The following is a 16335-nucleotide window of genomic DNA, read 5'->3' as shown; positions in this document are numbered from 1 at the left end:
CTAATGAAATTGCGAACATAGACATCAAAATCAATGACTACTTCTTTGTTTCCAAATTGCTCTAGGCAGCCGAAAAGTTTTTCATGTGTCTTGAGTCTTGTTCGGCAGCAGAGTGTACACCGAGGACATAACTGTGTTTTCGATCTCACCATGAATGCTATACGTTTCGTAGAAGACATCTGGTGCAACTGAAAATGGTTTGTCGCAATGACACATTTCGGACTGAGAAAGCAACTTGACCGCAGGTAATGTTGCAAATACCAAAGTTCGATTGTCCGACTTACCAGAATCAAAGTATAAGAACGCATCACCGCTGTGTCTGTGTGTTTAAGAGATTCAGGAACATCGTCAACGCTCTCAAGGTTTTGCTCTGGCTACTTTTCTTATACTTCAAAGAGATGTTGAGTAACTCGGTATTGTCGGCGCTGCATAGAGAGGCAAGTCAGTTTGAGCATTGAAGAGAACATGTCGGGGAACGTTAACAGAGTTTGTACCTTTTTCTCGAAAATCAGTAAATGAGTGTGCTCTGTTTTTCAGGTGATTTCTTGCTGTTTGTCCAAATCACCCACTGCTGTGCAATTTCCGAATTTACATTGCCATTTAATGAGGCCGTTTTTAACTTGGTTTTTTCACGGTATCTATTGCCATCAAAATAAAGAACTTTTTTTCCGCGTTCAGATAATACGATTTCAATTTTATACGTTTGCTATAAAACAACCAATCAAATAGATTAAAAGGCAGTTTGATCGTTCAGGTTTTCGCCCTGATACGAAAAAGTTTGGTATGAAGAAATTTTATTGTGACATCCCCCAATGGGAATGTCGAGCAGCCCGATGAAAGAGTGCAGTTATACCCAGTTGGCCCTGCATGGTAATCATTCCTTGGATTCTGGACTGCATGACAAAAATGGCGACACTGCTCCTGTTACAGTGTCCTTTGGGACGATAGGAAAATCTCCAGTTACTCAATGTGGGATGACCCTACTTTTCGTTGATTTGAACACCGAGAAACCTAAGTATTTTTGCGTATTTCCTCCAATTTGAAGGGAAACTTTTTATTTCATGTGTTTATATAAGTGGTGTTTTGTTTCTCATTGCTTTAAGTTTTATCATTAATCAACAAGAAAAATTCTGTTTTTCGTTCATTTAGATTCTTAAAGATCATATTTTTCCAGGACACGATTCAAAAACCTGGCTGCCGAAGTCCTATAACCTCATCAAACTTTTTGTAACACAATCAAAGTCCTCAGCTTGATTTTTGGCGCAAGTCCGATTATTCAATCAATTTTTTGAACAATTACAAAGATAGCCAGTTGCTCTGCAGCTAACACAGAATGTTCTTATTACAGTGATTCAAGGGAAAAACTCATAAACAAAGGCAAGCTAAAAAAATGCAAAAAAATCTTAAATAAATTGTTTTTTGTTCGAAAAGGTTTTATGTTTTTCTTTCAACCTTACTGCTCTTTTTAGTAAATTGTGATTGAATTAGGTGGAAAACTGCAACAATTAGGAACAAAATTAGCTAAAATTAAAATCAAATTATAGTATTATTAAAATGAGGATTTCAGCCTCCCAGCAAGTTTCGTCGTATTTAGTCAGATGTTCAAACCAGTTTACTTCCAAACTGAGAGAACCTTTTTCGATTCAAATTGCGGCTAATTTTTTTGAGAAACCAAATTGCGACTAATGAAGTTTTGAAATGCTAGCACACTCGACACCTTTAAAATTTTCCGGAATTGACTGGATAAAGTTAAAAAAAACAACCCTACGCCATTTCTTTTCCACTTCGAGATCGCTTGGAGCAAAACGAAGCAAACCACCGCAGTTTATTAAGCAATCCTTTTTTCAATGTATTTATTTTAGTTAATTTTCAATGTATTCATTTAATGAGTAATCGAGATAAAAAGTTTGATTTTTTTCAAATTCACGGCGGAGTTTGCGTCAGCAGCTTATGTCTGACAAGAACCAACAATAATTTTGACTTGAGCTCAAAGCAAACAATCAATCAATGAAGCGAAATAGTTACATACAACAAATGCATTGTTTATCTATTTCATGAACTCCCATATCTTAGATTTATTTGGCAAAATCTTAAAAATTGATTGTTTAGACTGAGATTCTACTCAATCTTTTATCTTATAAAGATAGATAGATTATTTTTAGATAATAGTTTTCTTAATTCATGACTTTCTTGAATATAACTTGAATACAATTAATTGATTTTCAAAGCAACTTTAAAAATTAATATCTCACTCTTAGTTGGAGATGTACATACTTCATGTTATGTGATTTTAAAATACTTTTTTCTCAGAATTGAAAATTTTTGAGAATTTCAAATCCATCTTTCTTTTTGTGTTGTTGAAGCATCCATTTTTTTATTTTTTAAATAACTTTGTAGAATGAGAATTGATTGAGAAGTAATTGGATCCTATATTTGATAATCTAGACAAAAATTTTAAATTTTTAGAGAAATTCAAGAAGAGTTTCAATAAATTTTGTATCATTCTCGAGAAATTGCGTATCGTGTTCCATTTTTTTGGTGTCTGCATCACTGAATCATTCAAAAAAGTACGCCACAAAAACGCAACGGCGCATTTAAGCAACGCTTTTTAAAAACAACGCGTTCAGTCATAAAAAAGGTAGTTCTGGAATTTATGTTACTAAGCGATGTCGTGTGAAACATTGCGGTTGTTTAGAAGCTTCAGTTTTAATTTTTCAAACAAAATTTGAAAAACTGGTTGCTTTGGATTTACAACAACATACACGCAAACCTTGTAATACTCTTTTTATATAGCGTAACAAAATTTTGCTATAAAGTCTGTCTTTTGAAATCATCTCTTTTCATTCGATTTTTCAATTGAAAAAATTCATTAATTGTGAATGTTTTTTTTATTGATAGTTTAAATTTTAAATGAACTCTGCACATAAATTTTATGAGATACTAGAAACTACGTGACAAAATGCGTACCTTATGCCATACTTAAGTCACACTCTTCAAGAGTGGTGGTAACAAACAAATGAAGGCTATAGTTTTTGATATAATACTACAAAAATGAGTTTTTTAAAAAAAAAACGGAAATCAACAGTCATATCCAACTTAAAAATATAAAACAATTTTGATAAAAGTTTTTTTTGTATTTGAATTGCATTAAAATTCATCAAAAACTTAAGTTGAAAAAAAAGACGCCATTGCGTTCAGTAAAAATAAAATTCTGAAAAGATAATACTGAGTAAAGATTCAAAAATTGTTATAAAAATAAAAACAACAGTAAAAAATGCGTTTAAAATAAGTGCAGCCGAGAACAGAAAATTGCTACTTATTTGCTATGGTCAAAATTTGTCGTGCATTTTTTTTTGGATATCGCACTTGCAACTTTAATCTAAATGATGAAATTCGAGACCTTTAGGCAGTGAATACAAAATCAAAAACAAATATGAAAGTAACCGGTATATTTTAGAAAAAATTGGAAGGGATTTCTTATAAAGGTTTTATTATCTACTCCTAAACGAAATCATAATCTGTGAAAACACACGAAAAGCAAAACAATTCCGATTGCTTATTTCAAAGATGCTTATATCAAAGAATAAAATGCTTATGTCAAAAATCAAACAATTACATTTGTGTTTTAAATGTTTTTTTTTTAAATGATTTTGGACTCAACTTTTAGATCTATAGTTCATTTTTTGATAGAGATGATTTATATTTATTTTATTTTTTTTCTCTGCAGTAATCAAAACTTGAAGCATCTTAAGCCAAAAATTTGGTTGGAATAGTACTAATTAGAAAAAAAAGTAGTTCAGTTTATGAACCAGGTTCTCTAAATTTTAATTAATTTCGATTTAAAAAAATTTCGTTATAATAGTCACTATGATGATAGCCTATTATATTATTCGATATTTATTTTTCATTTTTGAACAAGTTTAGAACAAGTTTAGAAGCTAGATGAAAAACTGCAAGAACTAGAATCATTAAAAACTAAAATAACGATTGAATTAGAAAAAAATTCAATAACAAAGGACAGCTTCCCATCAATCTTTGTTAAAATTTACTCTGAAAATCAAAATGTTCAGAAACTTTTACATTGACACTGAAATGATTTTCGTTACTTTTTAGATCCAAATTGCAATTAGTATGGCTTCAAAATGATATCACACTTAACTCCATCAAGTTTTCATTTAGGTAGTCCACTGAAAACAAAATCGGAAAAACGCACCATAAGCCAAAATTACTTACCTCTCATTGTGTTGTTTGGTCAGAATAATCATGAGCAATTATTTTTTAAATAAAAAATAACAATTTCAATTTAACTTCTGGAAGTAAGTTGTCCACTTATAATTGGCATGGAACGAGGATGTTTTCGCCTCAACTAGACGCAACCAAAGCAACCCTTTGTAAAAATCTAGACTCAGGTTGTGAGCATTTTGGTATGCTAAGGTGTGCTTTTTATTATGTTATGCCGAAAATACAAAAAATAAAACTGCTGATGATGCAAATGTGGTTCCACAGTTCGACCAAACCATAAGGTAAGCACCAATATCATTTTTTATGATGCCACTTAATTTATTAGTATTTGCACCAATGCCACTTAGTTTATTGCAACCGTGTTCTACTACTTTTTTCAGGTTTTTGATTCTTGTTCAGAAATCACGAAATAGTTGTGACCGATATTGAGAAGTTAATCCAATAGCTGTTGTTTTGTTAGTTCCAGCTATTTTGAGCATATTTCTTTGAATTGATGTGCTAAGCTAGTTGTCCGAAAAAAAAATGTTCTAAAAATGTCTTGAACTATTCATTTTGGTTTTGCTATCTCCGTCGTTTTCTTTTTCGAAATGCAAATTTGTTTTTTTTTACTGTTGACCGTTTCTTGGTTTTTGCTGAAAGTGAGTTTAGATGCTCTGTTGCTTGATCAAATTCGTATTCCTACTTTTTAAGATTGAGCAGTTGTTTTTAGCTTTTTACTCAGTTTTTGATTTTAAAGTTTTTGTATTATGGAATATTTTTTTCCCGCTTTTATTTGATGAGTTTTCAAACTTTTTAAACCAAAGACCTTCAAAAAAACTCTTTCTTTCTTTCTGTTTTTAAGCAAATGTATACAATTCTAAGTGGCAGATTATATATTAGTATTTTGTGTTTTTCAGGATCGCAAACTTTTTTCAGAACTAGAAGAGGTTGCGTTTTCGATTTTGTGAGTATTATGTAATTTTAGTTTGTATTTATTTCGTTTTTTCATTTTTTTTTAATTTTACATGTTTTTCTTTAAATTGATTTAAAATTTAATTGTTTTGATTTTATTTTTTGCTTATTTAAAGTTTTTGAGTTATCCGGAGAATTTTAAAATAAATTTCAAAGAATTTTGCTTCGTTTTCAAGAGTTTGCGTAATTTGTCGTATTTTTTAAAATGTTTGAATCACTAAATTTTTCCCAAAATGTACGCCACAGATTCGCCACAACGCATTCTAAATTTGTCGAAAACATTTTATGAACTGGCAAAAAATAATAATAAATTTCGAAAGTTTTGTTCCCATACGATATCGAGTGATTTAATGCAAGTGTTTATACATACCTAAAGGAAATCTTAGTCTAGGAAAAAAACTAATAACAAGTAAAAAAGAATGCTTACATTAAAAGTCAAACAATCACATTTTCACATTTTTAAATTCAAGAAAACATTTTGGAATCAACTTTCAGATCTTTTGTTCACCGTTTGACGAAGCTCACTAGTGCTTTTGTTAATTAGTGCTTCGGTTTTATTTCTGTAAATTGTTGTTGGAATATTATCAATCAAACAATAATTGTCGTTTAGTTCATGCACTAGATTGTCTTAAGTTTGAATAGAATTGATTACGATTGCGACTAGCAAGCATCATCAAATCGGAATATAGTTTTTTTATCGGGTTAACAACTTGCTTAACTGAGTCACTTGAATCACTTGTGTCTTGCTTTATAATGAGTTCAAACTTCTATGCGTGTCCGACGTTTAGCCTGTATGTCAAGAATATGCCTGGGCTTATTTCGGCTTATTTGCCACATTGTAGAATTACTTTTTTGTACGCTTTTTTCAATGTAGTTGCTTATAGTGTTTTGAATTACTCTTAAAACTTTTTTTTTCTCTTAAAACTTTTTTCGGCTCAATTATTGTTGCTGACGTAATATGGGGTAATTTTAAGGGAAAAATAAGTTTTATGCTTCATTCCGGATCAAATGAAATGCTGAAATTTTTAGAATAGAAATTATAGTTCAAAACTTTTCTTGAAAAAAGTTACACTTCCATTTTTACAGGAAACTTTTCAAGTTTCGTCAGCTCAGCTGCCGCTTGTTAAATATGTTTTTTCCAGTTTTCCGTCGATTGTTATCCTGAACGTGTTTTCCGCAAAGAATTTGATTTTTTTTTGTTTTTTGGATTTGGTGACTTTTTGTCTGCTAGCTTGCACTGCTATTTTTAGATTTTATCGTAAAAGAGTGCAAACTCTGCTTCACCTCTGTGTTAAAGTTTCTGTAATGATTTTCTCATTAGTTTTCTGACTGCCTATACTTGGTGTACAATCAATCAGATATTGTTTTTTTTGTAGATTGATACAATGATTTTCAATCTACATAGTGATGAGTTAACCTAATTCTAATAGTAATAAAACAACCTGAGTATCTCGTGATTGAATAAAAACTTTTCCCCATCTTGATTTCAATGTTCTCAGTTATGTCAAAAATGCTTTGGGTCTTAATTATTTTTTGAAAGCAGTTTTTTTTTAATTTTATCATTTTTTTAGTTATTATGCATAATTTAGAAAAAACAGAAATGTTAAAACTAGTCGATAAATTGAAATATGAATAGTGTCAAAACTGAGCTCTAAATCTGTCAATTTTTAGAGAACAAAATTGAACGGACTTAATTTTTTTCTTCTGTTTTTTTTCTTAAAAATTTAACGTAATTTCTGATTATGTTTCAAACCATTGGTATTGGTTATCTGTTTTTGCTTTATTTCTTGTCATTTTCCAATCTTATTATTAGAAAATTTATTATTTTCCAATCTTTAGAACGTTATTAGCATGTCTTTTCAGGACTAGTAATTTCAAAGACTGTTCTAAAATAATAGTGTCATCGGAATCTAAAAAAAATTCACTCTGCGGGGTCATCTCCAATAGATCCTTATTGTGAAAAAGAACAAACGGTACCCCACATGAAATTTTCTGAGTTGTTGAACAAAACATGATAGTCTTATCTAGCTCTCGTAGGGTTTCAATAACCGGAATTTTTCTCAATATAGGGTTTAATGTGTGACAATTATAATTAAGAGTAACAAAATAAATGATCGTGCCTTTTGTCAATTTGTTTTTGTTTTAATTTAAGACGCTCTAAAGATCTACTATGATTCAATTGCAAAAATTTGTTTTCGGAGACCAAACTATTCCGTCCAATCAAAAAGTTTTGAATTGCTAATGACTGTGCTAATGTTTGAGCATAGTAGTCAGCGTCTTTACCAAGGTCAAACAATTTCATGGCTTCGTAGGGCGCTTCACTTCAAAAAATTCTTACAATCATAAAAGTGTCTATTATTTTACCCTGACTGCACTTATCATTGACAAGGATATCGCTTATAAGCATCCGCTATGACCAAATTGTCGAAAAAACTTGCACAAATTGACTACCTCTGTTGGCGTAACTCAAATGATGTTTAAAGAAATTCCTGAAGTAATCCACGTGATGCATTATCCGAAGTATTACAGGGTGTTTGTAGAACACTTTTATACGATTGTTTTCTTTTTTCTCATTTCACAAATAATTGGGTTATTGAAGCCCTTTTTTCCGTAATAGGCAGCAAAAAATCATAGAAATCTGATGATAGATTTCATGAGGTTAGATTGTTTTCTGTTCAGGCATGTTTCGCGGGTTATCAATTTTTCATTGTAATTTTTGGGTAAACAAGGGTATTTAAAAACAGTTTAAACATTTGATCTTTTTCAATGTTTTGTTTATTGATGTCCTTCATCACTTTTTAAGCCTCATTGTGCTTCATATGCACTTCGTTTTACTGAGAATCTCAACTCACTAAGAACATTGAAAACACCAGGTGTTATGAAAATTGATTTGGCTGACTTTCCTTTAAAGTGAAGACGCTCTGTTCTGTGCTTTTTAGTCGACGAGATTCTATCACACCAATTGGAATTCAAAATTGTCAAATCTTAATTTCCATTTAAGAGCATTGAACGAATCGTCAAACATTTTCAAATTTTTGATTTTAATTATGTTTTAAACCAGCTTTAAAGGCTTGAAACGTTTTTTGAATGTTTTTTTTTATCAGGTTAAATCACGATGGCGGCCACCCTGTGCTCAATGTTTTTTTATAGAGTTGATTGATTTAAAATAACTAGGACAAAATCTTCAAACATTTTTCTCGTAAGCATTTGAACAAAAAATTACATTGCCGAAAATTTTTGTTCTTTTAACAGCAATTTTATGGAGCAATCATATTGCGAAAATTGAACCCAACAAACTTCCTTGAAAAGGGCCAATACAGGTAAACAGGCCTAATTGTAGTTATTCTCATATCATTTTAACCTGTTTTCCTCCTTAACTTTGAGTCAAATGTTGAACCCTTGTCAATGGGGCCAATTTGGCTTCAAATTTAGCAAAATGAAGTGCATCATAAACTGATCGTAAACTGCAAACTATTTTTGTCCTCATTAAAATTTGTTCGAATTTTACCGATTTTAAGGAAAAAGAGTTTGAAGATTTTGTCTTAGTTCTTCTTATCCAGTTATTTTCAATCAGCACTGCTGAAGCTGTCAGCACAAAATGCAGTTAACATTCGATAAACCGAAAAAAATGGGTGTACAGAAAATACTTCAGGTTGTTTAAATGAATCAACAAAATTTGGCAAAATATGGAATCAATAACTCAGATATTTGTAAAATGAAAATGAGAAAAACTTTTTGAAAAAACGTGTTCTGAAAACACCGTGTTTAAAAGAGGGCAATTTAATGACATTTGCTGAAAACTTAGGAATTTAATTTCAATACTTGTGCATTCACACTAACACTTAATTCCAGTCGAATAACTTTCATTTGATTCCACCAAAATGTTCTCAAATTGTTTACCTCGGGTTCCAGAAAAAAAACAAAAATTAAAAATCTTAATCTACGACAACTTATCAAATAAGTCTGCTCGTATCAAGGCGAAGAGCCGCGCTGTAAAATCCGTGAAATTTTTTTTTTGATTTTCGAGGAAAGTGACCGAGTGTTTGCGTCCCAGCATTTTTTGGGGGTACTGGAAATGACCGAAGTACAAGAGTGCCAAAGTCTAAAAATTGTTTCAGATTGCAGCAATTGCATCGTTTCTGAATTAGGTTCTTTTAAGTGTTCTTAAGAGTTCATCTCTTAGTAGATTAATGAAAAGAACTAAAAAATAGTGTCCCCAAGGTATATTTGGATGCGGAATCGGCAAAAAGTGCCTTAAAGTGATTTTTTTACCGCAATATTTTTTTCAAAAATAGGGTCTTTTTTGTCTGTTTGAAATACTCAGAAAATCAAGTGTGTCAGCTCAAAAAAAGAACGACAACACTTTTGTAATTATTTTGAAATTTTGTGCACCTTCAAAAAATTTCCTCTGCCTCAAGAAAAGCTTATACAGAAAGGGTGTCATGTCGAAACCCCGTTGGTGGTAATAAGAATCCCAAAAACACTTTGAGGTTTTTTTTTAAAATTTCACTCTGCGGGGTCATCTCCAATAGATCCTTGTTGTAAGAAAGAACAGACGGTACCCAACACACATGTAATTTTCTGAGTTGTTGAACAAAACAAGATGTAGGGTTTTAATAACAGGAAACTTTATCACGTTTTATGTGTGACGATTATAAGTCGCTCTAAAGATTTACTATGACTTCAATTGCAAAACTTTGGTTTCGGAGAACAAACTGTTCAGTCACTGCCAATTAAAATTCAAAAGCTTTTGAATTGCTAATGACTTTGCCAGTGTTTGAGCATAGTAGTCAGCGTCTTACCGAAGTCAAACAATTTCATGGCTTCATAGGACCCTTCACTTCAAAAAATTCTTACAATCATAACAAAATATCCGTTATTTTACCCAGAAGGAACTAATCCTTGACAGGGATATCGTTTATAAGCATCCACCAAGACCAAATTGTCGAAAAAATTTGCACAAATTGACTACCTCTGGTGGCGTAACTCATATGATGTTTAAAGAAAGTCCTGAAGTAATCCACGTGATGCATTATCCGAGGTATAAGTGGGTGTTTTAAGAACACTTTTCATACGAATTATCTCTATTTTCTCATTTCACAAATGATTGGGTTATTGATTGGGTGATTGTTCTGTAATAGGCAGCAAAAAATCATAGAACTCTGATGATATATTCCATGAGGGTAGATTCTTTTCTGTTCATATATGTTTTGCGGGTTATCAAAATTTCATTGTAATTTCTGAGTAAACAAGGGTATTTAAAAACAGTTTAAAGATGTAATCTTTTTCAATGTTTTGTTTATTGATGTCCTTCATCACTTTTTAAGCCTCATTGCGCTTAATATGCACCTCTTTTTTATTGAGAATCTGAACTCGCTAAGAACATTGAAAACAACAGGTGTTATGAAAATTGATTTGGCTGACTTTCTTTTGCTGTAAAGTCCGTGATTTACAGCAAAGGATGATTTGCTGTAAAGTCCGTAATTGACAGAATTGATTTGGCAGTAAAGTCCGTGAAATGTTTTTTTTTCTTCGATTTTCGAGGAAAGCGACTGAGTGTTTGCGTCCCAACATTTTTTGGGGGTACTGGAAATGGCCAAAATACAAGAGTACCAAATTCTAAAAATTGTTTCAGATTGCCGCAATTGCACCGTTTCTGGATTAGGTTAGCTTCTTTTTAGTGTTCTAAAGAGTTCATCTCTTAGTAGATTAATGAAAAGAACTAAAAAGTAATGTCCCCAAGGCATATTTGGATGCGGAATCGGCAAAAAGTGCCTTGAAGTGATTTTTTACCGCAGAATTTTTTCAAAAATAGGGTCTTTTTTGTCTGTTTGAAATGCTCATAAAATCAACTGTCGGCTCAAAAAAAGGCCGACAACACTTTTGTATTTTTTTCCGAAAATTTGTGTACCTTCAAAAAATTTCCTCTGCCTCAAGAAAAGCTCATACAGAAATGGTGTTATGTAAAAGGCCCGTTGGTGGTAATAAGGATCCCAAAAACACTTAGACGATTTTTTTTAGTTTCGAGAAGAATAGATCTGAGTTCTTCGCTTTTGATCCTACTTTCTACCAAGGGTCAAAAGAGGAAAATGAGCTTGTTGTCTAATTTGACAATTAATAAAGTACCTACAATTACATTACTGACCCATAGAATACAAAAATTTTATTTCAATTGATGAAAATTTTCTTAATAGGCAGGACAGATTTGAGAACGATTTTGATTTTTTTTCAAAAAACAATTAAGTTTTCCGTTGGTAAATTTTTCATCGTGCAGGATTGTCACCTTCTGGCAAGCTTTGTCTGTCTGTTAACTTACAGTTTGATGTTTTGTATATCAAAAAGTGACCCTGCAGTTTTGCTGAAATATTTGTTAAATGAAGCAACTATAGTAGCAGAATCGCTCTTTTGTGCCAGTTACAATCAAAGAGTCTATTTTGAACTGCAACCTTGACAATCTCCATGGATTTAAATGAAGGGTAATTGAAGGGCAAATTTTGTTTTTTGGAAAATAAATGCATTTTCTTATTGTGTGCATTGCCCGGGGATGTTTTCCTTTGGTGGGTCGTAGCCCAAAGTTTCTTTAAACAAAAAAATTTGAAAAATAGCATTGCTCACAAACAAATCACACTTTTGATTCTTCAGGCTTCAAACTTACATTACCTCAAAATAAAAAGTATTGTTGTTAATCAGTTGAAATTTTTGAATGTCGATTATTTATTGAGTTGTCAGGACTTGACTTAAGTGCATTAAATTTACCAAAGTGGGCGTTTTGCTAACTCTTTTTGTAGGTAAGTTTTCTTAAATGATGTTTTGATGCCCTTTAAAGTATCTGCAGTGAAATGCACAAAAAATTTTTAAAAATTTTGAAGAATTATGTATTTAAAAATCTCTGGTTATTTCAAGAAAACAGTGATATCTTTCTCATCTCTACGCCATTTTTGAACCAAAAGCGACAAACGCCATTTTTTGCTTCAATTCAAAATCAGCAAAAACATTATTCCAAAATGGCCAAATTGGCAATTTGCAAGCCCCGTAACTTTGCAATGGATGATCTTAGCTGATATATCTTATTGTTCCGACTTTCGATACGAAAGTAACGGAATATTTGTGCTCGGGGTGGGTTTTTTTTTCTTCAGACAAAATTCGACTTTTTAACTAGCCATTTTTGACGGAATTTTTTTATATCATTCAAAAGGTTTTGTTGTCCTGAGCTTAAATTTGAAAAGATATTTCACCTGTGATCATTTTTCGTAAAGTTATGAGGGTTTAAAGATTGCCATTTTGGCCATTTTGAGCAATTTGGGACAATTAACGCGCAATATAATTCGCGCTATTAACGCGTAAGCGGAGATTTAATCCGTCTAAAAAATCGTTCCAAATTGGTTGAACGAAGCTTATTTGCCATAACTGATTTGTTACAAGGAACGAAATCTATCTTTTTGTACTTTATATGGCGTGTGGAGAGATGATTTTCATAAAAAAATTCAAATTTTAGAAAAAAAAATTTCATTTTATTTTATTTCATTTACTTTTTTTTATGTATTACTGCTGCTCAATAAACCTTAAAAGGCAGTCGGAACATTCAGGGCTTCGCCCTGATACGAGCAGTCTTGTTAATTTTAAACTCAAAGTATCAATATTTTAAAAGTGTCCAATCTGTTCCCGCCTTTTTAACTGAACAACTTAGCTCCATACAGTTTCACAAACTACTCTTTGTTACTTTAGCAAATTAAAATCACTACATTTCAAAGCCATTTCTATAACTGAACTCTGTTTTAATCCAAAATTTAATAAAATTAATTCAGAGGGGACTTCGGTAAACATCGAAAGTTAAAGTGACAAAAGTTTTCGCCATTTAAAACCAGACAAATTCGTGCTTTTTTCGCGTAAGTTCGCGTCGTTTTGAACAGAAATGAATTGCCTAATAAATTGGATTGTTAAATTGATGCAAACTATCAAAGATGCAAAATTTTTTTTATAATTTCCATTAAAAAGGACTGATTTCCCTTTGTGGAGTTATGCGCGATCGAAGCGTCGAAAATGTTTTCGTTTTTACGGAGGTTTGTATGTTTTTGCAAGCTTCCCATGACTTTCCACATACCAGGGTAGAGGCTCCGCTGAAATAAGATTGCTTGCCAAAATACCACTTTTCGCCAGCATTTGTTGTCCCAGCAATCCTGCTCACGGCCGTATCTCACTGGATCCAAAAGGACAGTGGGAACTTTGCGGTTTGATACCATACTTTTCACATCAGTGGAGCCAAAGTTGAGTCATAGCTTGACAATTTTTTCTTTTTGTTTCAGATTCTAAACAGTTTTTATTTGAATTTAATTTGCTTGGTAATCGGAAAACAGCAAGCAAAAACTTTGTACGAAATTATACGATCCCTCCTCGAGAAAATCCTAGATCCGATTCTGCTCGGTGGCATAAATTTTGACGCTGAAATTTAAATAAAACGCATATTTTTTTAAAATTTTTTGATGATTTGGAAATTTTCAATGTCCGGAAAACTCCAGCTCCAATTTCGATGGAGCTACTTCGTCTGAATATAGCAAAATTAGACGCTAAATAAATCAATTTGCATATTAGCGTCGTAAAGGAAAATTAACAAAAAATTCGCGCTCTGATACGAGCCGTTTTGCTGCAATTGAAACAAAGAACTATTGATGTTTTTTACCTCATTTCGAAAACAATCCAACAATAAATTTTTCTAAGTTCTAACTTAAAACATTCCGGTTACCTTCCCTGATATTCAAATTTTAAGCAATTCAAAATCAATACATCTAAATAACTTCTTTATCACATAACGCCACACACCCTAGGGTAGCTAGATTGTCACTTTCAAAGTGTCTTCAGCCATTATTCGCATTAGTTGATGCAAGCAAATTTCATGATTGTGCTTGCCGGGCAGTTCAATCAGGCGCAAAATGAACAAGGATAGCCGGTTGATGGTTTAGTAGCCTTGAATCTTCCGACTAAATTTCATATTTACAAAAAGATTTTTTATGAATATGAATTTTTTTAATTTTCTCAAAACTAGTGTTGGTTTCAGTGGGTGGTGCGACTCGAGAATTATACGGTCGCGTAAAAAAATAAATGAATTAGGCCAATTTGACAACATTTATCTACAAAAAACCTAAAAGGCTGTAGAAACCTTTTGAAGAGCTTTAACAAAAAAAAATAAAAAAAAGAAAAGCTCTATAATTTTTTTTGAATATTTGCACAATAATTTCATATTTAAAAAATATTTCAAATTTTTTTAAACCAAATAAGCGCTAAATGTAATTATTTCGAACTGTTTTTTAATACATAGAAAAAAATAACGTCATTTTATTTAAAAATTTTATGTTTCCATATAACGAGCGTAACTCGATCGCGTTACTCGCTCAAAATTAGACTAAGTTTTTTTAAACCAGTTTTTCTCAACCATGGGTCAGTTTTTTGAAACAACTGAAAAAGTTTCAAAATGATATTTTCGACTAATCATTCTGATGATTAACTTAGGTAACTGATTTTGAATGGAAAACGAAACTGAAAAAAATGAGTAAAACCCATCCGAATACAAAAGTGATCTCCGTATGGTTATGATTCTCTAAAATGAAAAGTGGAGTCAGAAAAAGTTTTATTTCGCCTCGCTTCTTTTGGCCTACCAAAATTGGTATAGAATACCAATACACAAAACTTATCTTTGATGCAAAACGCTCACCAGCCAATGCCATCTTTGCTCTTCATCAAACAGCTGCAGATTACTGCGTAACAAAGACCAATAGTGCTCAACTATTGCATGCAAGCTTCTATATGAACATTTCTTTTCATCCATTTGGCACAAAAAACGAGGCTAAAAACTCTAGTACACTCTAAAACAGGGCGAGTTCAACCTGAGTAAGTTCGTATCTAAAGCCCATGACGTCATCTACTCCATGGATGGAGGTGAAAAATCGAACTCAAACGCAATTTTCTCTACAGTGGCAATGCTTTTCGACCCACTAAGTATCGTAGCGCCGTCATTGCTAAACAGTGCCCAGTGACTTTGTTTCAATAATCGTCAAATGGGTCGAGCAAGGCAAACAAAACCCCCAGGTGAGGCTACCGCGCTCACTTTCACCACAACTGTGACCTAGTGACATACAGCTTCATGTGTTCTGCAACGCGTCGTAAGACGCCATGGCTACGTGAATGTACTTCTGTACTGCTGGCACCTCTGGCATACAGGCTACTTTCATGATTGGCAGATTGAAGGTAGCTCCAATGATCCAAGAAAACACTATGAAAATAGATTACAAGCCACTCTTATGGGCGCAGGGTTCTTTAAATTTGCTACTGATGAAATGCGAATGAAATCAAGTCCACTCACTATTGGACAGATAACACAACAGTTTTGTCTTGGATAGCATCGCCTGGTAAACTGAACACTTACTGTTGCAGCAGAGTCGATGAGATATTTACTGCATGCAAAGCCGATCAATGGAAAAACATCCCTGGTTAACGCAACCCAGCAGACACCGCTACGCGGAGAAAGCAACTCAAAACGTAATCAAACTCTGGTTGGATGCATCAGAGTTTCTACACAACAATGAGGCTACTTGGGGGGATCAACGAGAAAATAGAACAAAGCAGCCCTACAACAGTTAACCCCCCAACTACTCAACCAATCTATTCTTCCCGGTTTTCAGACTGCTTTCACTTTAAATGGTCACCGCTCGCTTTATAGCTTTTATCGATATTTTGAAAGGAAACGGGAAATTTCCAACTACTATGAAAGGCCTGAAAAGGCCGAGCTTCTCTTTTGTCAATAATCCCAAGAAGAAATTTTTGTTGAGTTCTTCAAATATTTACGAACAAGCAGCAAAATGACAACAAATACGGAGTACAGCATTTATCTCCTTTTCTCGACAATGGCAGTGCGAAGACGACTACGAAACTCTCCCTTACCAGATACAAAAAGAATCCAATAAGCCTACACGCAAAGGAACTAATTGTGCGCAAGATGATCGAGAGCGCTCCTTGCCGTTGTATGCATGACGGCACAGAGTACATCTGCAAAAACGAATCAAATAATTTTGGTGGAAAAGATATTTGGCTGTTAATATTTCAAAGATAACTACTCAATGTAATGTTGATCTAATAGAACGAGTGTAGTTT

Source organism: Symsagittifera roscoffensis, chromosome 6 (assembly GCF_963678635.1).
Source record: "Symsagittifera roscoffensis chromosome 6, txSymRosc1.1, whole genome shotgun sequence".
Taxonomy (NCBI): domain Eukaryota; kingdom Metazoa; phylum Xenacoelomorpha; order Acoela; family Convolutidae; genus Symsagittifera; species Symsagittifera roscoffensis.
This window is presented reverse-complemented; position numbering follows the sequence as displayed.